The following is a 22735-nucleotide window of genomic DNA, read 5'->3' on the forward strand; positions in this document are numbered from 1 at the left end:
AGGTTTCGCGTGGAACCACAGAATTATACAACCCAACAACCAACATGAGCCCCCTTACTCCTTTAATTAACAGGAATAGCATGTGCTTCTAGCCACATTGCAAATCAGCTCCTAGGTCATTTGTCATTTTTTAGAGCTCCAAGACTAGGTTGAAGGGCTACAAAAAGGGTACTGAATGGATTGGGACAGAATTTCTTTCTCTTAATGTTTTATTTATTTTTGGGAGATAGAGAGACAGAGTGGGGGAGGGGCAGAGAGAGAGGGAGGCACAGAATCTGAAGCAGGCTCCAGATTCTGAGCTGTCAGCTCAGAGCCCAATGTGGGACTCGAACCCACAAAGTGCAGGATCATGACCTGGGCCGAAGTCAGACACTCAACCGATTGAGCCACCCAGGTCCCCCTTTTAATAACTTTTTTAATGTTTTATTCATTTTGGGGGGCAGAATTTCTTACTCTTAAGAAGCAGCTGTATTCCCAAGGAATGTCCGTATTTCCAAAATCTCAACTTAAACATTGGTAAGAAAGTTAATTATTTGGAAGCCAACAAAGTCACACTGAAGAGCTAAGGTTATTCTGACTTGTTTTTCTCCCCTGTTGGGGCAAAGCAGTAGATTTTAGCCTGAGAATGACATCACTGCTTCAGGCTTTTTCAGCTTTTATTCAGATGGAGAAACAAATCCACTTTTTAATTCTTTTGGTCTCATCAATAGTTTTGCTAACTTACTATAGGGAGGTTCCAACATAACTTGATATATCTGGTGTTTCTGTCACACCTGTGGCTGGTGGGCAGTCAGCTGGGGTGTTTGGAGGAAAGGATAATTAGTGGGAAGGGAAGTGTTTTTACCTCGATGGCACAGTCACTGAGATGTATGTAAGAAAGGTATTTGTAAAGTATTGTGTTTTACGAATATATTAATTTAGGTTATGCAACCCTACTACCTGCTGTGGTAGACAAACTTCAACATCTCTTTGGCTTCACACAACAAAATTTGTTTCTCCTATTACATGTCAAGGCATGTGGCGTGGGTAGGAAGAAGATTGGGGAGAATCTGCTCCATTCAGTCACTCAAGGGTCCAGGCTAATAGTGGCTCTGTCAACTTGTAGCTCCTTATCTGGGACACATGACTTCTCGGATGCTTCGGAAGGGAAAGAGGGAGATGGAGAATTAACACCCTGATTCTTAACTTTCTTGACCCAGAAGAAATGCATACCACTTCTGCTCATTATCCATTGGCCGAAACTAGCCACATGGTTCTAACCTAATTGAAAGGAAGGCTGTGAAATGTAGGGGAGCGCAGGGAATAGCTGGTGAACATTAATCTCTCTGCCAGAGACTGAGATACTACAAACTACAAATCAGCTGAATATGGAGTTACTTCAGGTCATTTGCTATGATTCAGGAAACAAAATCAGGAGCCGTTATAGACTGTTTACTAAAGGTTATCACTCAGTGTGTGGCATTACAATTGAAAGAAAACAAGAACTCAGTCCCAGCCAATAGATACGTGTCAAGTGACATCAGCCACTGAAGTGAGGCACATAAAGCGGATTAATAGGCCACAAACTCTAGAAGGGGGCAGTTAAAACTTTTGTGGGAATAGAGAGGAGTGCCTCAAAGTATGGAACTTTTGATCTTAGAAAATTAGAAGGAACTGGTTTCAATCTATGTATGTATGTATATATAGAGTAGCAAAAAAAAATTAGCAAATGTAGTATATGATAAATAAAACACACCCATTGGTCAAATGCTAAAATGTTAAAATGTCCAAAGATATTCCTCAACAAACATACATAAACTTAGAAAAAGTGGTTTAGATTTGGTAACAGAAAGTACTGTTTTACAGTGGTTAGGAAATGTATCTATCCAAACTTCATATATTTAATGAATGCCCATGATGTGTAAAACACTATATAAGAAATCTTTAAGCTTATGAAATTTATAGCCCAATTTGTGAATTTTAGAAGACAGGCTTTAGATAAGCAGATAGATAACAGATTATTTTTTTAATGTTTATTTAATTTTTTAAGGTTTATAAATTTTTCAGAGACAGAGACAGAGTGTGAGTGGGAAGGGGCAGAGAGAGAGGGAGACACAGAATCTGGAGTAGGCTCCAGGCTCTGAGCTGTCAGCCACAGAGCCCGATGTGGGACTGACGGACCTTGAGATCATGACCTGAGCTGAAGTTGGACACTTAACCAACTGAGCCACTCAGGCATCCCAATGTTTATTTATTTTTGAGAGAGAGAGACAGGATGAGTGGGGAAGAGACAGAGAGAGAAGGGGACAGTTTCCAAAGTAGGCTCTGCTGCTGATAGCAGAGAGCCCAATGAGGGGCCGAAGTCTGATGCTTAACTGACTGAGCCACCCAGGAGCCCCAGATAACAGATTCTTAACCTCTATTTTACTCAGTATCATTTATTACCACCATGTTCAAGGCTAGTTGGGGAATATAAAGGTGAACCAAACCCAATCCCAACCTTTAAGGAGTTTATGGCTAAGTTTGTTATGATCAAGCTCAATCATGTTCTCCCACAAGCAGTTTGTTACTAATACCAGGAAGGGCATCAAGCTGGTAAAATGGCTCACCAGACTGATCTCCTTAGCCTTTTTTGGGGTGTTTTATGTTTGTTAACTGGAATGAGGGGAGGTTGACTGCTGGAAAGACTATGTTAGGCTCTTTGTAATTCCATTGAAAATTGGAATTTTTCTAGACATGGAATTATTATGATATATGCCTACCGTCTGATAGTCTCAACATTCTAGTATGTTCTAGTAAGTTACTTTTTACTACTCTAGTTTCCTTAGCGGAAAAAATTTTTTAACGTTTATTTATTTATTTAGAGAGGGTGGGGGAAGAGAGAAGGAAAGAGAACTGCAAGTAAGCAGGCTCTGCACTGTCAGTGAAGAACCTGATGCAGGGCTTAATCTCAAGAACCTGTTGAGATTCTTAATCTCAAGAACTGACAGAGTTGCCAGTTACCCCCAAATTTCAAAATTGAAACAAATGGAGATCATTAAATTAACAGTTGGGTAGTTCAAATTTTCTTTGGGATAGCCTGATGCTAAAAACTGAATCCTTATTAAGACTCTCTTATGATTAGTAAAAAAAGGCCACCACACCTTTGAGTCTCAACAAAAAAAGATCCCTGAGAACTCTGTCCTCGCTAAAATTAGCAACATTTAGCTAATTTTGATATCTTTTACCATCCTCATTTCTTCGGAATTTCTCACTTGATGCTGAGGCATTCTGCTGGTTTGTATAAATCAATGGTTTTTTACTCTGATGGCACAGGGTACTTAAAAAAAAACCTGAGGGGTGCTTGGCTGACTCAGTAGAGCAGGTGACTCTTAATCTCCAAGTCATGAGTTCAAGCCCCATGTTGGGTGTGGAGCCTGGAGTCATGAGTTCAAGCTCTATGTTGGGCGTGGAGCCTAATGCAACAAAAACAACACATACGAAAAAGACACCCCCCCCCCCCCATGAATGGGCCACACCCCCAGGGATATTTATTTAAGCAGCCTCATGTGGTTAAGGCTGCTTAAGGTGGTTAAGCGCTAGGCTGGTTGAAAAATTCCTCAGGTGATTCTAATGTACCCCCAGTCCTGGGAACCACAGGTATGTATGGATGGTGTTTCTTTATTAAGTACCGTTTATTGTCAGGTACAGGGCAGTTACACAAATGATCAAGCTGGTCTATGAAGTAGAAAAGCTAATGAGGAAAACAGGAAGGCAAAATGTGACAAGAGAGTGTGATAAGCACTTTTATTTATTCTGTAGTTCAACAAATAATAACAGTGTACTTAACAAATGCCAGGGCTGGAGTAAAGGGTATGCTCAAAGTCCTCTGGGCTACCTGCAAAGACCAGTAAAACTTCATAGAAGAGGCAGTAGTAGCCAAGGAGGGATTGGGAGTAATCCTTCTTCAAGGTTTCCATCAGGTAAAGTAGGGAGGGCGGGTATGGCTGTAGAGGGAACAGTGTGTGCTGTGTATGGAGGAGTGTGTTGGGCTGGGAGAAGCTAGAGATGAGTGATAGGTTGTGTGCAGATGTACAAGCCTTAGAGGTAGATTAAAGAGTTTAGACCCAATCCAGAATGCATTTTAAAGACATTAAAGGCTTTTAAAGGATGCACAAATGGGGTATAGATACAGAACATCAGTATTTAGGCTATTCATACACAAAACTGTAGATTGAATTTGTTAGCCTATTTAAAACTGATGATGTGACCTATCATCCCCAACCCCCTCTGCCCTTGACTGATATAATTAGACATTGTGACCTTGTGGGGACAGTTTCTGGTCAATGATGAGAGAGGATTCCATGTGGCAGTGGGAAGTAGGATGCAGACCAATGCTTTTTAAGTGACTTACTGAAGTAAGTAGAATTCACCATGTACTGAAGTCTGGACAAATCAGTTCGGGTTCCCTGTTTGCTGCTTGCTTACCTAATTTCCTTCAGAAGGACTTGTTAGTACGTCTGTAGATGTGATACCTCTTATCAGGCTGTTTGTCTGACTTGCCTCAGAGCTAGTAAACAAACCCAATAGATCAAACCCTCCAGGTTTCCTTCAGCTCCTGAAGCTCTTCTGCATTCTTTTTTCACCCTTACTTAGGACTCAAGGACAAATAGGCCAAACCATGGAATCATCCCAGTACTAGAGATATACTTAACCTGGTTAAGACATTCACGGAATAAACATTCCTTTTCAGCTGGGGAAGAAGAGGATTCAGCCTAGCCAGTGGTTCTCCAATTCAGTGATCATAAGCTTGAAGTCAAGTCATGGGCTAAAAATGTAGAGCTGGGAGCTCCACTTGACACCTATTGAATCAGAATCTCTGGGTAGGCCAAGGAAACTGTGTTTTAAGCACTCATTCCCAGATCATTTTGGTGCCAGTGATCTGTGAACCACACTGAGCAGTATAAATGTAGTTGTCAGTAATTCTGGCCTGAGGTGGCCACTGGCAGCTGTTTTGGGGGAGGGAGGAGTGGTTAAATGAGCCCCTGGATTCATAATCGTCCAGCACAGTCAGCTTGCGAATTTTGCAGGATGCTTGGTTTTCAGTTCAAGTTATTTCTAGGTTAACTTCTTAATTGAGCTGTTTAGCTCAGCAGAGGACTTGAGATACCACAGATAAGAGACAGGTTTAGGAGTAAGCATTAAGTATCTCTGGCTGTGTTTCTGTTATCCTTTCCAGTCCCACTTAACTGAAGAGCCAGGATTTCTCAAAGGACAAGTAACTTTAGAGGGAAGTATCAAGGGGAAAGCAACACATTCCCTTTCCTTGCCATGCCCGTTAGAGAACTATGTTTGTTAAGAAAAGAATCTCAAAAAACACATCAAGATGTTGGCTAAAGATGTTTCTTCTGTGTTTGCCAGCTCCTGGGGTTACAGGAGTACAAGTTTTAGGTAAATAAGGCCCATTTCTCTCTAAAGGTGTCTCTTCTTGATGCACTGGAGATCCATGTGGCTAACTCATTAGTGATAGCAAGTGTTAGATGCTCATAAATCTCCCACAATTCATTGGCTGAAGACATCTTAAATGTGGACTTTTTGGCTTTTAGTGTCTTTGGTTGCTTCTTTAGCGAACTTCAGTTTGAGTGTACAGATTTGGGGTCTTGAAACTTGTTTTCAATTAAGACATGGTTTATTTTTATTGCTTGAGATAAAATGCAGTCTGGGGGACTCAAATCTAAGTTACAAAATAATGTGCATCTGGGCAGACCATAGGGGGAAAAAAAAGAACATAAAGGCTAACTTGTCTGCCAGGATTCTTAAGTTTACTTAGTAACTTCATGGAGAATAAAAACCCCAGCACCTGCATTATAAAAAGAGCACACCTTATAAATGTCCTACTCTTTGAAATACCTAAATGAACTAGGCTGAATTATGAACTAATGGCTTGTAAAAAATTCACCTTGAGCCAGCTACTGAAGATACTAAATAAGAGATAAAGGCTGAGGAAACCCAACACGCTGTTTGTTTGTTTTATCAGTAATGTAGCTCAAAAGTAGCCAAGCCAGTGGTGGATGGGGAACTTTCCCTGTGTTTTGTTTCCCTGAGCTGAGCCTGCAAATGCCAAGATTTAATCTAAAGAGGTTTGTGTTTTAAAAACTAACAACCAAGTAATAAAACACCTATAAAAGGGGTTTATAATGGAACTGGTGACAGTTTTGAGTGTAGTATTACAACTCTTCTGCTCCCCTCTCCCTTTTTCTATTCTTTCATCCAACTCCGTGCCCTTTGTCTTAGCTCCTTTCTCACCTTGTTGTCAAGAAGCATGTAAGTAGGGGCAGCTCACACCCCAGAGGTGCAAGCATCTTTAAAAAGTGAAGTGTGTATTGTGCTCTGCATTTGATGACAGGGTTGTGCTGCTTGTTTTGTCTGAGATAAGTTGCTCTAACAAAGTACCTACCTAGTTTGCACAGTGGTTTTGAATGGGAAGTTGGAGATGCTGCTGCGGTGTCAGTGGCATGAGGATGTTGGGAGTCAACCAGGGCAGGAGGCCCGGGGCCTCTCCCTGGCACCCTGCCTCACCCTGATCTGCCAGAGCCCAAGATCTGCCTGACTCCAGGGACAGACTTCAGTCAACAGGTGGTTTTCCACCCAGGCCATCAAGCCTGAAACTTGGTTCTTTTACAAAGCCAAAGTTCTCCCCCTCCGGAAGAAATGGCGCCTCAGAAGGGAAACTTCATACTCAAACTCTGTAGGAGCCATTTCTCGAGGCTACTTTTCTTATTTTCCGAAGTCGCCCCTGCCAGCATCCCATCCATCCTCAGGAATAGCGAGGGACGGTCTTTTCAGTCTGGAGGGCGCTGGGAGGCACGAGGGCAGCGTGAGAGTGGCCTCGCCTGGGCGGCCAGAGGAGCCCCGGCCTCCCTCGTGTGGGCCTCAGGAACTCGGGGGGCCCAGGGGAAGCCTGGAAAACCGAACTTAGCCATCAGCCTTCGTTCGAACGCTGGCTAGAGGGGGAAGGGCCCCCCAGCGGTCTTTCCCCGACTCCCCCCCGCCCCCAGCACCTCTGCCATCCCTCTGCACCGCCTAAGAAAGAACTCAAAACGCAGCTGAGCTCTACAGCTCATCTCAGGCTGGGAGAGGGCATCTTGAGGGGGCAGTTTCCCCCTCCGGCCCACGTCTGACATCCCCACTCCCACCCAAGGATGCTGCCGCCGTGCCCTGTCCGCGGTCGCTGAATGTCACTGCTCCCTCTTCCTCCTGATCAGGGTAGACACAGCTCCCGAGGCATCTCCCACCCCAAAACTGCCGCGATCACCCGAGGGTGTAACGCCCGGGCGGAGGACGAAGTTTGGGGCCCACAGCAGCGGGAGGGGGGACGCGTTGGTGAGGACCGCACCTCTCAGTCCCAGCCCTGGCGGGCACACTCCCCGCCCCAAACGGCCCAGGCTTCCCCATCCTCCCGCGGACACCGGCATCCCCGCCCTCCCCCGAGGGCGGCGAGCGGAGCCCCCCAGGGCGGAGGCAGGTACCCCCGGGGCGGGGACTGGGGCGGGCGGGGTCCAGGCTGCGCCCCCGGCCGGGCCGGGCGGGCTAGCTGGCGGCGCGGGGGGAGCGGGGCTGGGCGGCGCTGCCTCGGGCTCTGTGCGCTGCAGCCCGGAGCCGAGGAGGAGGAGGCGGAGGAGGAGAAGGAGGCGGCGGCGGTGGGTCCCGGGCGGGGGGAGCGCGGCGCTGCGGACCCGGGCGGCTGGCAAAGGACGAGGCGGAGGCTGAGGAAGGCAGCGGGGAGACCCGGGCTGCAGCAACAAAGGGCAGCAAGCGATTGGCCGGGCTGCAGGCGAGGTTAGCCGGGGACCGGGGTGGCTGGAGGCAGCGGCGAACGGTGCACGTGCTTGCAGACACGGGCTAGTGTGGAGCCGGGGGGTGCACGCCCGGCGGGTAGGGGCTTGCTCCCCCTCGGCATGGGATGGCGAGTAGGCTGCAGCGACATCGCTCTGCCTGCACCCGGCCTTGGGCTTGCAGGGTAGGGGTGTGTGGGGGGTAAGGATGCGAGCCAGGGGGCGGGCGAGTAGTCGCCCGGGACGGGACGGGAGAGGGTGGAGGAGGGGGCGGGATGGAACGCTCCGGGCGGCGCGCCCGTCCGCGCGCTCCACCGCGGGAGCTGGTGACTGAGAACCTCGAATTTTAACTTCGCGTGCCCGCCCGCGCGCGCCCGCCCGCTCCCACCCCTAAATCCTGCGGCCGCCGCCAGCGATCAGCTCTCACACAAACTTTAGCTGCGGGCTAGGGGATTTGGGGTTGAGTGGGGGAGGGGAGAGGGAAAAGGCCCTCTGATTGGCGTTGTATGCAGCCAATAAGGCCAAGCGCCTCTTCTGCCAGTAGACCCAATCCATTTCTAGAGGTTGAGGGGGTGGGTAGGTGGAAGTAGAGGTGGCGCCGTGTCTGGGAGAGAGAAAAAGGGCTAGACCAATAGGTGCCCAGAAGAGGCGGGCCCAGCAGTCTGTTGATTGGTACTGGCAGTGGACCCACCCCCGGGGTGGTTCCGGAGGGGGGGATGATGGGTCGAGGGGTGTGTCTATGCGGAGGCGAGATGACCGGCAGGAACCTGCCCCAATGGGCTGCAGGGTGGTTAGTGTGTGGGTGACGGACAGACCCGCAGGCCAACGGGTGGCCATAAGTGTCTGTGGTCTCCTCCAATGGAGCAGCGCCGGGGCGGGGCCGCGGCTCGGGTTTAATGAGACTCCATTGGGCTGTAATCAGTGTCATGTCGGATTCATGTCAACGACAACAACAGGGGGACACAAAATGGCGGCGGCTTAGCTCCTACCCCTGGCGGCGGAGGCAACGGTGGCGGAGGCGACGGCACCTCCTCCAGGCGGCAGCCGCGGCTTCTTTCTCAGGCAGCGGCAGCGCCCCCGGCAGGCGCGGTGGCGGTGGCGCGCGGCCAGGTCTGTCACCCACCCCGCGCATTCCCAGGGGGAGGAGACTGGACGGGAGGGGGGGCGGAAGGTGGGGGAGATCGGGAGCTTGTGACGCCCCTCCCACAGGCCTCTGCGCGAGGGTCACCGCGGGGCCGCTCGGGGTCAGGCTGCCCCTGAGCGTGACGGTAGGGGGCGGGGGGAAAAGGGAGGAGGGACAGGCCCCGCCCCTCAGCGGGGCCTCCAGGGCAATGGGCGGGGCTCGAGGGTGGAGGGGGCGGGGTCATATCTGGGTGGGGGCGGGGCTCGGGTGGTCGGAAGGCGAGGGTTTGGAGGGGTTTTCTGAGTGGGAGTGACCTGGTAGGAATGGGGGGGGGGGGGCAGTGAGTGTCTGGGCAAGACTGGTGAGTGGGTGGCGGGTGGGAGGAGAAACTGGAGGTGTGCAAGCAGGTGTAAAGTGAGAGTAGGGAGTGGTGCAACATTGGAGATGTGGAAGGGGGACCGAGGGCTATGTGAGGGCAGGTGAAATGACGCAAAAGGATGGGATTGCAGTTATCTGAGGACAGTAAGAATAGGTTTGGGTGTGGTGGATGTGGAGTGGAGTTGAGAGAGCAGTAAAGAGTAGATATCGGATTGGGGGAAGTATTGGGGAAAAGTGAGGAGCAAGTACAGTCGCTGTAGTGAAGCAGGTATCTGGGTATATTGGCATATTGGAATTGTAAAGGAGGTTTGGGGTCTATGACGCATTAAAAAACATGGAAGAATGGTATGGATATGCTTGTGAGAGTCTTGAACGATAAGACAGCAGAGCAGAACTTGCATAATATATCTGTAGTAGATCTTAGGAAGATGGGGGGATTCAGGGGATTGAGAAAAGGCGGCAGGTGTGAAAAAAAATGGGTGGGGCTGGGCAATGGATCTAGGTGAATGTGATTTGGTGGACTAAACCAGGATTGGGGATAGGGCAAAGAAAGGTGTTAGTTTGGGAGACCAGGTTGTTGACAGGCTGAATTTCTTGGGTGAAACTTGAGCTGGAGTCTTGAGGTAGGGCAGGGTGTCTATTTCAGGGGGACACCTTAGTACTGCCTTGGGAAAGACATTGTGTCTTTTGAATGTACAACTACTAAAGTACTTGGTATGGCAAGAGTATGGGCAGAGTGCAGGAAATTAGTTGTGGGAGACAAGGGGCAAAGGCAGAGGGACTAGATTGCAAGTGGTTTCCTGTGCTCCATGAGGGTGTTTAAGCTCTGCAATTGGGAGAAGGTGTTAGGATGTGATAGAGAGAGTATTGCACAGAAGTTGTGAGAGAATAGTGATAAAGAATGAAAGATGTGGAACATAGGTAATGAGAACCAGTGAACCAAGTATCAAGTATGTTTGGGGTGGAGGTACTAAGAAATTCAAAGTAAAGAGTATAGAAAGACTCTTCAGAATATGGACAGGAGGTGAAAGTAGCAAATGGGAATCAATTATGCCAGGATAATGTTAGTTTTGTGGTGCTCCAAAAAAGTTATCATTATTATTTTGGTATAAATGTGAGTACAGTACATTCTTCCTGTCTTACTTGTGTACCCTAGATTTTCTGGGATAGCCCTGAAATAACACACTCCCATTTTTACATAAATTCTTCACACATGTATCAAAATGAATTGGGGCAATCTTTTTATGTTTTTAAGAAGGATAGGAAAATATTGCATATTTCAGTAAGCGATAAGATTTTTACCTGAGAACTTCTACTTAGGGTTGAAGGTTGGGGAGCTGAAATGATTTAAAAAAAAAAAAAAAAGGGAAGATAAAGGAAGGTTGTAACGTTAAAGGAGGAACTTAGGGGAATGACTGGTCGGTGCTGATGACATGGTCAGTTGAAGTTTTGCCTACGAGCTACACTCAGGCCTCTGAGTAAAGTGGGTGTTATGTCATTGCCGTTATGCCAGATGTTTATCTCATGTACTTTTTGTGAAGATAAGATGGAAACTGTCAGATGTAAGGCATAATGTGAATGAAAAGTAAAATAGGGTGAGTGTTGGAAGGTAGTTGAGGAATTTTAATAAGTAATTTTAATGGACTTCAAAAAACTTCATGGGTTTTTACATACCAGTTAGAAGAATCCTTAACCAACTGGTCTGGCTTTATTAAATGCCAGGATTCTTAACAGGTGACTTTTCAGTCTCTTAGATCGTTTTCCTCAAAATACCTTCAGTTTTCCACATGCGTATACTTGCTTGTATTTGTATAAAGTGAGCAGGAAGGAAATTGTTTTATGAAAGTGGGGATGTGTGAGCTATAGTGATCAGTCTTTGTTTGCAGAATGGTAATGATGTTTGGATGGGAGAAGTGTGATGAAGGGATGTTTTTCTTCTCTTATAATGCTTAAATCTGCATTTCCAAAGCACCTTACAGCACCTCTTTGTAGGACTCACAATCTTGCACAATTTGTTTTTTTTTTTTTTAATCATCCATTCTGCTGTTGCTGGATATTTGAGTTTTTTTTTAAAAATGTAGTTTATTGTCAAATTGGTTTCCATATGACACCCAGTGCTCATTCCAACAAGTGCCCTTCTCAGTGCCCACCACCCACTTTCCCCTCTCCCCCACCTCCCATCAACCCTCAGTTTGTTCCCAGTATTTAAGAGTCTCTTATGGTTTGCCTCCCTCCCTCTCTGTAACTTTTTCCCCCTCCCCCTCCCCCATGGTCTTATGTTAAGTTTCTCAAGATCCACATATGAGTGAAAACAATATGGTATCTGTCTTTCTCTGACTGACTTATTTCACTTAGCATAATACCCTCCAGTTCCATCCACATTGTTGCAAATGGCAAGATTTCATTCTTTCTCATTGTCAAGTAGTATTCCATTGTATATATAAACCACATTTTCTTTATCTCTTCATCAGTTGATGGACTTTAGGCTCTTTCCATAATTTGGCTATTGTTGAAAGTGCTGCTATAAACATTGGGGTACATGGGCCCCTATGCATTAGCACTCCTGTATCCCTTGGGTAAATTCCTAGCAATGCTATTGCTGGGTCATAGGGTAGTTCTATTTTTAAATTTTTGAGGAACCTCCATACTGTTTTCCAGAGCGGCTGCACCAGTTTGCATTCCCACCAACAGTGCAAGAGGTTTCCCGTTTCTCCACATCCTTGCCAGCATCTATAGTCTCCTGACTTGTTCATTTTAGCCACTCTGACTGGCGTGAGGTGGACTGGCGTCAGAGTGGACTCACAATCTTGCACAATTTTTTTTTTTTTTTAATCATCCATTCTGTTGCTGGGTATTTGAGTTTTTTCCACTTTGGGGAAATTGTGTACAAAGCTGCTATGAGTGTTCTTGTACTGTCATGTGGGTACACGTGTGCATATGTTTCTCTAAGGTGTACACCTGGGAATGGAATTGCTGTACATAGACAGGGTGACCATTTATCCTAGCTTATGCCTGTTGTCACAGTGTATAACCCCTTTAATTCACAAAAGTGTCTGGATGATGAGTTGTATGATCACTCTAGTCATGAGGTATGCTTGTCTTCAACTTGACTAGGTACCAGACTGTTTTACAAAGTGGTGTACCAGACCACAGTCCTTCCTATGATATGTGAGAATTCCCATTGCTTCTTGTCCTCTCCAGAACTCCAATTCATAGCTTTTCAAATTAGCCAATCTGAACTGCATTTGACTGGTTAGTAATCAGGTTGAGTGGCTTTTCATATATTTATTGGCTACTTGGATTTCCTTGTTTGTAAAATTCCTGTTCAGTTCTGCCCCGTATTTATTTATTTTTTAAACTGGACCTTGTGTCTTTTACTGGTATTTCAAAGTTCTTTATTTACTCTAGATACCGATCCTTTGTATATGTATGTTGCAAACGTCTACTTCCATATTGTGGTTTGCCTTTTCACTCTCTTTATGGTGTCTTTTAATGAACAGAAGTTCTTCATTTTAATGGAGTCAAATTTATTGGTGTTTTCTTTATGGTTAGTGCTTTTTGTGTCCTGTTTTAAGACTCTTTTCCCACCCTTAGGTCAAGAAGATATTCTTGTATTATTTTCTAAAATCTTGATTGACCTTAAAAGATCTATGATTATGAGTAAAATACACTGTTCTTGACCCCATCCTTGCCATTACAAATCTATTTTTGGTTTGGCCACTTTCTTCTGCTCTGTCTTGAATTTTTACTTGTGCTGACTTCCCCTGTCTCTTAGGAGAAAATGGTCATATAGACAGAAATTCAGCTAGATTAGATTTCACAGGTCTCCAGCTGACTTGTATTGCCCTTTTTCCTTTTATGAGCTTGCATTTTATTGTGTTCCTGCTATATGTCTGCCACCATCCTTGGTTCTTTCATATTTGTTATCTCAACTATTCCTCTTAACAGTTCTGCAAAACAGAGATGTATAATCTTTTTCATGGAGGAGAAAACGGAGACTTAGATTGATTGACGTGTCCGATATCCCACAGTTTAGGTAGCTGGCAAAGTGGGGACTTGATCCCTGAACTCTCTAGGTATGTCCCATCCCAGCATACCTCCTTGTTGAATAAGATTTCAGATGCCTATTTGATAATATCCAAAATCAAGGAGAGTAACTTTCTTACCTATAATGTAACATGTCCCAATTAAAGCACATGTAGTTACTGTGAAACTCAATAAAATTATTGGCCTCTCTGTGTATATTAAAGTAAGTAAAGTTAGGGGCACCTGGGTGGCTCAGTTGGTTGAATGTCCAACTTCAGCTCAGGTCATGATCTCCTGGTTTGTGGGTTTGAGCCCCATGTTGGGCTTTGCACTAACAGCGCAGAGCCTGTTTTCGATTCTCTCTCTCCCTCTCTCTCTGCCCCTCCCCTGCCCATGCTTGTGCACGCACGCGCTCTCTCTCTCAAAAATAAATAAATGTTAAAACAAATTTTTAGAAAGTAAGTAAAGCTAGAGTAGTCAGTGGACCTTAAGGGGTCCTGGGATAGGTGATAGAGGTCCTGTAAACCCTTGAAATTGTATGCAAATGTCTGTATGTATATGGGTTCATTTCTAAAAATAGATCTTTAATTTTCTTGAGGTTCTCAAGGGGGAACCCTAATTTGTTTTCAGGCTGTACAGGATACCCTGTTTGAAGACATTTGTAATAAAGTTAATGCAGTATTCTCCAATGATCTGTATTTTCAAAATAATCTTTTAAAAATTCAGAGTTTTTTTCCCCAATACATTATTCTCAGTCTTTGTCATTAAAACCTGGTTAAAGCTAATTTACAATTAGGAAGAAATCCAGGATTGAATAGGAATTTTTAAATGCCAAAAAAAGACCTTCTAAATTTAGTTGATTATTTCTTAAATGAGAGTGCTTAGTTATAATATCATCATTATTAATCAGTGTACCCTGGCTCCAAAGGCCTGATGACTTCAAATGACTTTTCATCTTGTCTCTAAAATCCTCTGTTTTACAAGGGATCAAATTTCCTGTGAGGTTCCTAACAGTGTGATTAAAGTTTAGAGACTGAAACTATTGAGCGCTTAAATGTAGGAATGACTATGCAAGCCTAATTCTTGGGCTTCACCAGGAGATTTGGGGCATGTCTCTACTAATTTGTGATGATGATGCTGAAACTAATCTTTGCTAGGGATTATGGAAGCCATAATAGTTTATTGATGGTTCAGTTATTGTTTGTTGAAGCAGATATACACAATTATAGTTTAATGACATAACAAGGATATTGTCAACTAGGAGAGCATGACATGAAAAATTAAACTTCCAATTAATATAATATGTATTAGTTGAAATGATAATTTTCATGGTGATTTAGCCTCTTAGAAATCCTTGGAAAACATTATTAGCTTGTGAATTGGAAACTCTCTATGTTAATGAGTAGTGAGAAAGAATTTAGTATTATTCCAAAAAAAGGGGGGGAATTTAATATTCATTTCAATTAACAGTTATTGAGTGCCTACTCTGGGCTTGCTGCTGAATTAGACTCTTAAGTTGAACAAGATTGTTGTTGGGAGAGATGAAATACTGGTTGCTTTTGTTTGTTCAGTCATCCTTCACTCCAGTCTATACTGGATGGATATTATTGCCAGAGTGATTCAAACATTCAACAAATTTGTGCATGTGTGGGTGCACTTCACTATGCTGTACTGTGTCACTACTCCTGCGTTAGCTTCCTATTACTTCATATGTCATGTTCACACACCTCAGCCTGGCTTTTGTTACATCCAGCTTTATTTCTTACTTCTCTTCAACACATACTGGCTCTAGGCATGCATATGGGCTCAGCGTCCCTTTTATTAGGCAGTTCATTCTTAGCTCCGGTGCCTTCTGCTAGATTCCCTTCATTCATTAACTGATGCATTCCTTTAACAAATAGGCACTGAACCCCTCTTATGTTCAAGTTGTGGTCCTGGGAAATCTAGGGGCATACAAAGGTGAAATCAAACATGAATCCCATTTTTTTTTTTTAATATTTATTTATTTGGGGGAGAGACAGAGACAGAGAGACAGAGAGGGAGAGAGAGAGAGGCAGAGAGGGGAGGACAGAGAATCTGATGCGGAACTTGAACTCACAAACCTTGAGATCATGACCTGAGCCAAAGTCAGATGCTTAACTGACTGAGCCACCCAGACGCCCCAAACAAGAATCCTGTTCTTAAGAATTTCCCAATTCTGGTAAGGGAGAGGAGGTAAACACATAAATGAGCACAGTACAAAGTAGAAAATGAATGCTAAAATACTAAGATAGCTAAAAGCTTCCTGTTAGACAAAGACATGTAGGGCTTCTGAGAAGGTGTTCATTTTTACTGGACCATGAAGGATTTGAATTTTTACTTCATTTGGGTGAAGAAACTGGGCGGTTATCCAAGTTCCGCCTGGTCTTTCAAGGTCCAGTTTATGTCCCATCCATCCAAGGGGTGTTTTACTCACTCAGCAAGGTAAAGTTACAGTTGTTTCCAGACTTTTTCCCTTTTGTAATCAGAGGAACCCTTTCAGTGAAGCAAATCTTATGGAAAGACCCATTATAAATCGGACAGTTAAAGTAGAGCTGCTTAGTTGGGTGCAAGGAGTTATGTGGCCTTAGTGTTTAAGCCACAGGGGTACCTGCAGGTGATATCCAAGACACTTACTCACAAGAGATCCAAGGAGTCTAGTTTGAAAGCCAGTGGAGAGACAGGAAAGAGTTTAGGTTTTAACATTTGAATTAAAATCCTTCATGACTTAGTGGTCTGAAGTCTTGACCAAGTCATGTCTCAGTTTTCCTTTTGCAAAATGGGGCAACAATGCTACCTTACAGGGTTGTTTGGGTTGTTTTTTTTGTTTTGTTTTTGTTTTTTTCCAACGTTTATTTATTATTTTTGGGACAGAGAGAGACAGAACATGAACGGGGGAGGGGCAGAGAGAGAGGGAGACACAGAATCGGCAACAGGCTCCAGGCTCTGAGCCATCAGCCCAGAGCCCGACGCAGGGCTCGAACTCACGGACCACGAGATCGTGACCTGGCTGAAGTCGGACGCTTAACCGACTGCGCCACCCAGGCGCCCCTTTGCAGGGTTGTTTTAATGTTTACTGATAATATGTGTAAAGTGCCTGTTCCACAGTAGGTGTTAGAAAATGGTTAGCATTATAGTTTAGTGCTTTCTTTTTTTTAAGTGATATATTGAGGTGAAATTTACATAATATAAATGTAACCGTTTAAAGCAAACAATTCATTGGCACCTGGGTGGCTTAGTTGGTTAAGCCTCCTACTCTTGATTTTGACTCAAGTCATGAGATCCAGTCCCATATGCAACTTGGGATTCTCTTTCTCCCGCGCTTTCTCTCTCTTTTAAAAGAAAGAAATTGAACAATTCAGTGACACTTAGTACATTCACAGTGTTGTGTGACCACCACCCTTGTCTCGTTCCAAAATATTTTTATCAATCTAAAATAAAATCCCTTACCCGTTAAGCAATTTCTCCTCATTCCTTCACTCCCCAGGCCCTACCAATCTATGTTCTATGTATGGGTTTACCTATTCTGGATGTTCCATATAAATGGAATTATACTATATGACTTTTTGTGTCTGGCTTCTTTTCTAACAAATATCACCATATGGATGCTGTTCGATGTTGTCAGACAGCAGATATTTGTTAACTGAGGACACTATTTTGAGCAACTGTGCCCATAGTCTGTGCTGGATGGTTATAGAAGAAAAAAATTAAGGTCTCTTTAAGCAGTGTATGTTCTGTTTCAGAAGATACTGTTAAGATTTGTGGGTCCTCACTCAGTTACATAACAGGCTATGAAAAAATCCAGGAGCATATAAAAGTGAGAGAGCTAAAAATAACTTAGCAAGTAAGACCCAGGATGACAAAAGAGTAAACTCTATTGTTAATCTTTACTTTAAGCACTGTTTTTGGCTCATCTGTGATCTCATGACTCAAGTATTATGACATTGATTTTGAAACAACACACAGCTTTATTGAAAGCTGTGAGGAGGTTTCACATAATATTTATGATCCAGGGTATTTTGACTCTTCTTATGCTGACATGAATATTTCTGAATAGTGTTGATATTTATATGATACTAATGAAGCCAAAAGCTCATGTTGGACTAAGCATTTCTCTAGATCTGTTTAGAATAGTTTGTAATGAATGATGTAAATACATCCATACAACCATATAATTTACTGATATTATTTTCTAGTTAAAAATAAAGTGATTGAAGCCCTTAGAAAATAGAATAATTTAATTTGATGTAGCGTGAGTCCTCAGAATTAATTTGGAATAATTCACTCCCTTTTTGGTAGCCTTTTAGTCCAACTTTCATTTTATAGAAAAAAATGAAAAGAGAATAATGATTTTTTAGGGTTGTTCTTGTGATAGAATGTCCTTTCTACATGTGAAACAAATCTTGGTGCTCTGAAAAAGAGAAGTGGTGTGGATAATTGCAAATTGGGGAAAAAAGCATTTCTGTTTGACTTTTGAATGAATTATGCTTTTTTTTTTCTTTTGCTATAGATTTGTCTTTCTAGTTAGATACTGCTTAGACTAAAATTAGTTTTCAATCTATTCTCTTAGTGTATACCAATTTACAGTGTGGCCATTGGGATGTCAGAAACAAACTTGCCTAAGATTAAAAAATTTGCTGTGGATAATATACAAAGTGGATGTGTTTAGTTGACAATTGGCTACAGATAAGAGACTACTGATTCTTTTCCTCTCCTAGCTGTGTGTGTGTGTATGCTTTAACACAGATTCCGCTTGTAGCATAGAGCTGCTGAGTTACATCTGCTTCTGCCTAATTAACTCTGTTGGTTGGTGTCAGATGAGAGCTAATTTTAAGATTAAATTGAAGAGTGTGGTGTGTGTCTAGTTGGGGGAGGGGAGAAGGAGGATGTAAGGTTGCTTGGTTGTTTTTATAAGATAAAAATGAAATTATTCACGGTATTGCTTTAAATTTATTTTTTGCCTTTGAAGTGAACATGATCACTGTTGTCCACTGTTGTCCTAAAGTGTGATCTGTGTTAATACATATTTAGTATTGTGAAAGCTGGTACATCCTTCTCTTAGGTACAATTATTGGCCATATCTTGATTATCCAGTCAGTACATTGATGCCAGGTGACCTCTGGGTGAAATAGTGAAAGTTTCCTGGGAAAGTTAATACTGAGCTTCATACAATAATTGACTTTTTTTTCTCAGACAAAATGTTATACCTGCCTGGCTATTTGAGTAATACCAATTTTTTTTTCCTCATGATGAGATTCTTGCTTAGACTCTATCACAGTCTAGAGGACAGATCTGGTTATCTTAAAGAAGAACAAAATTTCTTTCTTTTTTGAGAGAGAGAGAGAGAGAGAGAGAGCGCGCGCGCATGTAAATGAGCAGGGGAGGGTCAGAGAGAGGAGAGAGAATTTAAGCAGGCTCTGCTGAGCACAGAGCCCTATGCAGGGCTTGATTTCACAACTCTGAGATCATGACCTGAGCAAAAATCAGAGTTGGACGCTTAACTGACTGAGCCACCCAGGCACCCCCCAATTTTTTTTTTAAGTTTGTTTATTTTGAGAGAGAGAGAATGTGCACATGCAAGCAGAGGAGAACAGAGACAGAGAATCCCAAGCAGGCTCTGTGCTGTCAGTGCAAAGCACCGCACAGGGCTTGATCTCACTAACCTGGAGATCACGACCTGAGCCAAAATCAAGAGTTGGACGTTTAACCAACTGAGCCACCCAGGCACCCCCAAAATTTCTTTTTTTTTTTTTTAACGTTTATTTATTATTGAGAGACAGACATAGAGCATGAACAGGGGAGGGGTAGAGAGAGGGGGAGACACAGAATCTGAAGTAGCTCCAGGCTCTGAGCTGTCAGCACAGAGCCTGACATGGGGCTTGAACTCACAAACTGCAAGATCATGACCTGAGTCGAGGTCGGTTGCCTAACCAACTGAGCCACCTAGGCACCCCCAAAATTTATTTCTTTAAGCACTGCTTTGGGGCTTCCATTTCTTGTTCTGAATTCCATGTTCTTAAAAACCCTTTAGTGGTAGGAAAGAGTTAATACAACACCAAAAGTAAAGTGCTAATAAACTCATAGTAGTTGTTTGTATTGGATAGTTGTGAAGATCCATAGATGGTTCCTGAATTTGAGGGATGTCCTTATGCCCAAATTAACATTTACTTTTTTTTCCTTTGGCAGATTTGCTTGAAGATCTGGACAATCTTCTTTTTTGTCATGGACTGTTAAAACATTTGGAGTTCCAATTCTGGTATTTTCCCTTATTTTATTATATTTTTAAGATATAAAATGTCAGTCTTATTGAAATGTGTTGATAATGGATATGAACAATTCTTTTGATTGTATGTAAGGATTGTGGTATTAGCTTGTCATGAAGGTATATTATGCATGTTTATTAGTTTTTATTTTAATGTGTGTTCATTTACCTGTGTAACCAGAGTGCCTGAGAGCACTGTTGGATACTTTTCTGTGACCTCTTCTTCTGCTTCCTGCAGTTGTATTTTGTGCAATCAAATTAAATTAGTTGATTTATCCTAAATAATTACTTGGACATAGTGAAATGTCTTCTAATGAAATTTTGCCCCAAACCATTTTACTTTGGAAAGACGTGTCCTATTCTAAACTTACTAACACAGAATGATTCCATGTTCCATCTTGAAAGTAGTTACACAATGAAAGCCAGTGATTTCATTCCTAAACACACCATATTCCAAGTCTAACATTTTTTCAATGATTTATATAATGACACAAGGGGAGCGTTTATTAGATTTGCAGATGACATAGATGACAGAACCAGGATCCAAAATGATCTAACAAGTTGGAAGATAGACCCAAACCAACAAAATGCACTTGAACTGTAATAAATTTTAAATCCCGGCATTTATATTTGCACAAGGAAGGGAATGGAAGGAGTCAGTTTGACAGCATTTTTGAAAGAAGATCTGGGATTTTTTGTTGGACTGCTTGCTTAGCATGAGTCAGTTGTGTGGCAAGGCTGTTAAGAAAGTTCATGTAACCTTGAGTTCCATTTATACTTGGATAATGCCCGGACTGCCAGATTTTAGGATGGACGTTAGCCAAACTAGTGAGCCAACCAAAAGAAGGAGGTGCTCGGAAACCATGTGGTAGGAAGTGTTAAGGGTGGATATGAGTGGTCTAAATAAAGTAGGTAGAATGGAGTTGGCTTTTAGTGATTTTTTTTAAACAGTTCTTATTTTCAAATATTTGAAGACTTGTCATATTTAGAATTAATAAGAGTTTCTTGAGATTGTTCTATGGAAGCCAGGACTAGAGGGTAGAAGTTAGGGGAGGACAGATTTTGGCTTTTGTGAACAAGAAATATATTATTACAGTTAGAGCTCTCCAACAGTGGAGAGAACTCCCTCAAAAAGCGACAAATTCTCCATCACTGGAAGTATTTTGAGACTTGATGGCCCATCTGTTGAGGTTATTGAACAAGGGATCTTTTACTGGATAACTAGGGATTAGATGGGATGACCTGTACAGTCCCTTTAGCCACACATTTCTGAATCTGAAAAAATGGAGTGAACCTACAGTTTACTGATTGCAAAGAGGACAATCCTTTTTAAACTGCCTCTTTCAAGCTGACTGAGCAAGTACGGTTCAGTGGCCCAGTTTTTCAGCAGCAGAGGAAATGTTATGTTTTTCATTATATCTGGCTAAAGTTTTGTGTTTTTTTTTTTAATTTTTTTAAAGTTTATTTTTGAGAGTGAGAGAGACATTGCAAGCGGGGGAGGGGCAGAGAGAGAGAAACATAGAATCTGAAGCCAGCTCCAGGCTCTGAGCTGTCAGCACAGAGCCCGACGTGGGCTCAAACCCACAAGCCATGAGAATCATGACCTGAGCTGAAGTTGGACGCTTAACTGACTGAGCCACCCAGGCACCCCGTATCTGGCTAAAGTTTTGAGGAAAGACACTTATTTTCCCTTTTAGATACATTAAATAAATAACCAGAGATAAATTTAATTTTGTATTTTATGAGACATGTTTCAAAGCATGTAGATATTCTATTAATGGAAGTGATGATAGCTACTGTATATTGTATATTAGATATCATATTCACTTAATTCTCTTAATACTCCTGTGAGGGACATATTATTACCCTACAGGTAAGGTGACTGACACTCATCCAGGGTTTCTCCACTAGATGTTGGTAGAGCTGGTATTCATACCATTAGTCCGATTGCAGAGGCAGATCTAGCTGGAACAGACAGTTGTGGCTCAGGTGAAGATAGCACTGCACTTCGATTTTAGAATAATGGCATTTGAGCCTTAAGTTTTACTATTGACTGTAACCTTGAGTTCTGTCTTTTCCTGAACCTTAGCTTACCCACAGAATTGACTTGCAGATTAAATGACAAGTTAGGTGTGTGCATACTCTGTAAACTTTAAACTCTAAAAAGAGTTAAGATGTGTATATTACTAGTGGAAGGCAAGATTAGAACCCAGATCTGATCTATCTCCCAGGCGAGGGCACTTTGTTCTGGTGTTCTTTGCAAGTGTACCCAATATATAGATTGGCGATATAAGGTGGTTTTGTTGTACGCCAGAGGCTCTCAGAGAGCAATACCACTGTTTACCTGGAATCAGATTTGCATGAACCTTCCTTGTATTGAGCCAGGTATTAAGATACCTAGAATGGTATATTATTTAAAAGGTGAAGGGTTAAAGGGGTGCCTGGGTGGCTCAGTCGGTTGAGCGTCTGACTTCGGCTCAGGTCATGATCTCGCAGTTGACAAGCTCGAGCCCTGTGTCGGGCCCTGTGCTGACAGCCCAGAGCCTGGAGCCTGCTTCAGATTCTGTGTCTCCTTCTCTCTCTGCCCCTTCCCTGCTTATGGTCTGTCTCTCTCTGTCTCAAAAATAAATAAACATTAAAAACAAAAAATTTTAAAAAAAAGGTGAAGGGTTATGTTACCATATTAGTTTCAGTTTTCCAACCTGTGGGTTAGAGAGTGTCACAGACCCTTTGCAAAGGGATGGGAGGATATGATTCCATAGAAGTGGCTAGATGAGAAATTTTCTTATGTGTGACTTGGGAAATATCTAGCTGAAATAGAAGAATCAGGATTATTGGATTATTGCCTTTTTTAAGTTGAAGATTTTTTTTTTTTAAGTATTTATTTTGAACAAGCATGCATGCCAACAGGGGAGGAGCAGAGAGAGAGAGCATCCCAAGTAGGTTCAATGCTGTCAGCACAGAGCCTGACATGGGGCTCAATCCCACAAACTGTGAGATCATGACCTGAGCTGAAATCAAGAGTCAGACACTTAACTGACTGAGCCACCCAAGCACCCCTCTCATCCTTATGATTTTCTTAATAACATTTTCTTTTCTCTAGCTAACTTTATTTTAAAAATACAGTATGTAATA

The 22735-nt window shown here is 43.0% G+C and overlaps 1 protein-coding gene across 6 annotated transcripts in view; it reads left to right on the plus strand.

The window, feature by feature from the left end:
• Nucleotides 1-3599: 3599 nt before the first annotated feature.
• The window catches only part of KAT6B (lysine acetyltransferase 6B), a 195807-nt gene continuing 176671 nt past the window's right edge, over nt 3600-22735 (plus strand). Inside the window, exons 1-2 of one of the 6 annotated variants that reach the window (XM_047825753.1) lie at nt 3600-3618; nt 19525-19594. The gene's annotated coding sequence lies outside the window, so the exon portion shown is untranslated. Of the gene's footprint in view, nt 3619-7426; nt 7484-7682; nt 7798-8584; nt 8904-19524; nt 19595-22735 lie in introns of those variants that run through there. The other 5 variants (XM_047825752.1, XM_047825751.1, XM_047825750.1 and 2 more) reach the window with 5 other exon arrangements.

The sequence above is a fragment of the Prionailurus viverrinus genome, chromosome D2 (assembly GCF_022837055.1).
Source record: "Prionailurus viverrinus isolate Anna chromosome D2, UM_Priviv_1.0, whole genome shotgun sequence".
In the NCBI taxonomy this organism is placed as follows: domain Eukaryota; kingdom Metazoa; phylum Chordata; class Mammalia; order Carnivora; family Felidae; genus Prionailurus; species Prionailurus viverrinus.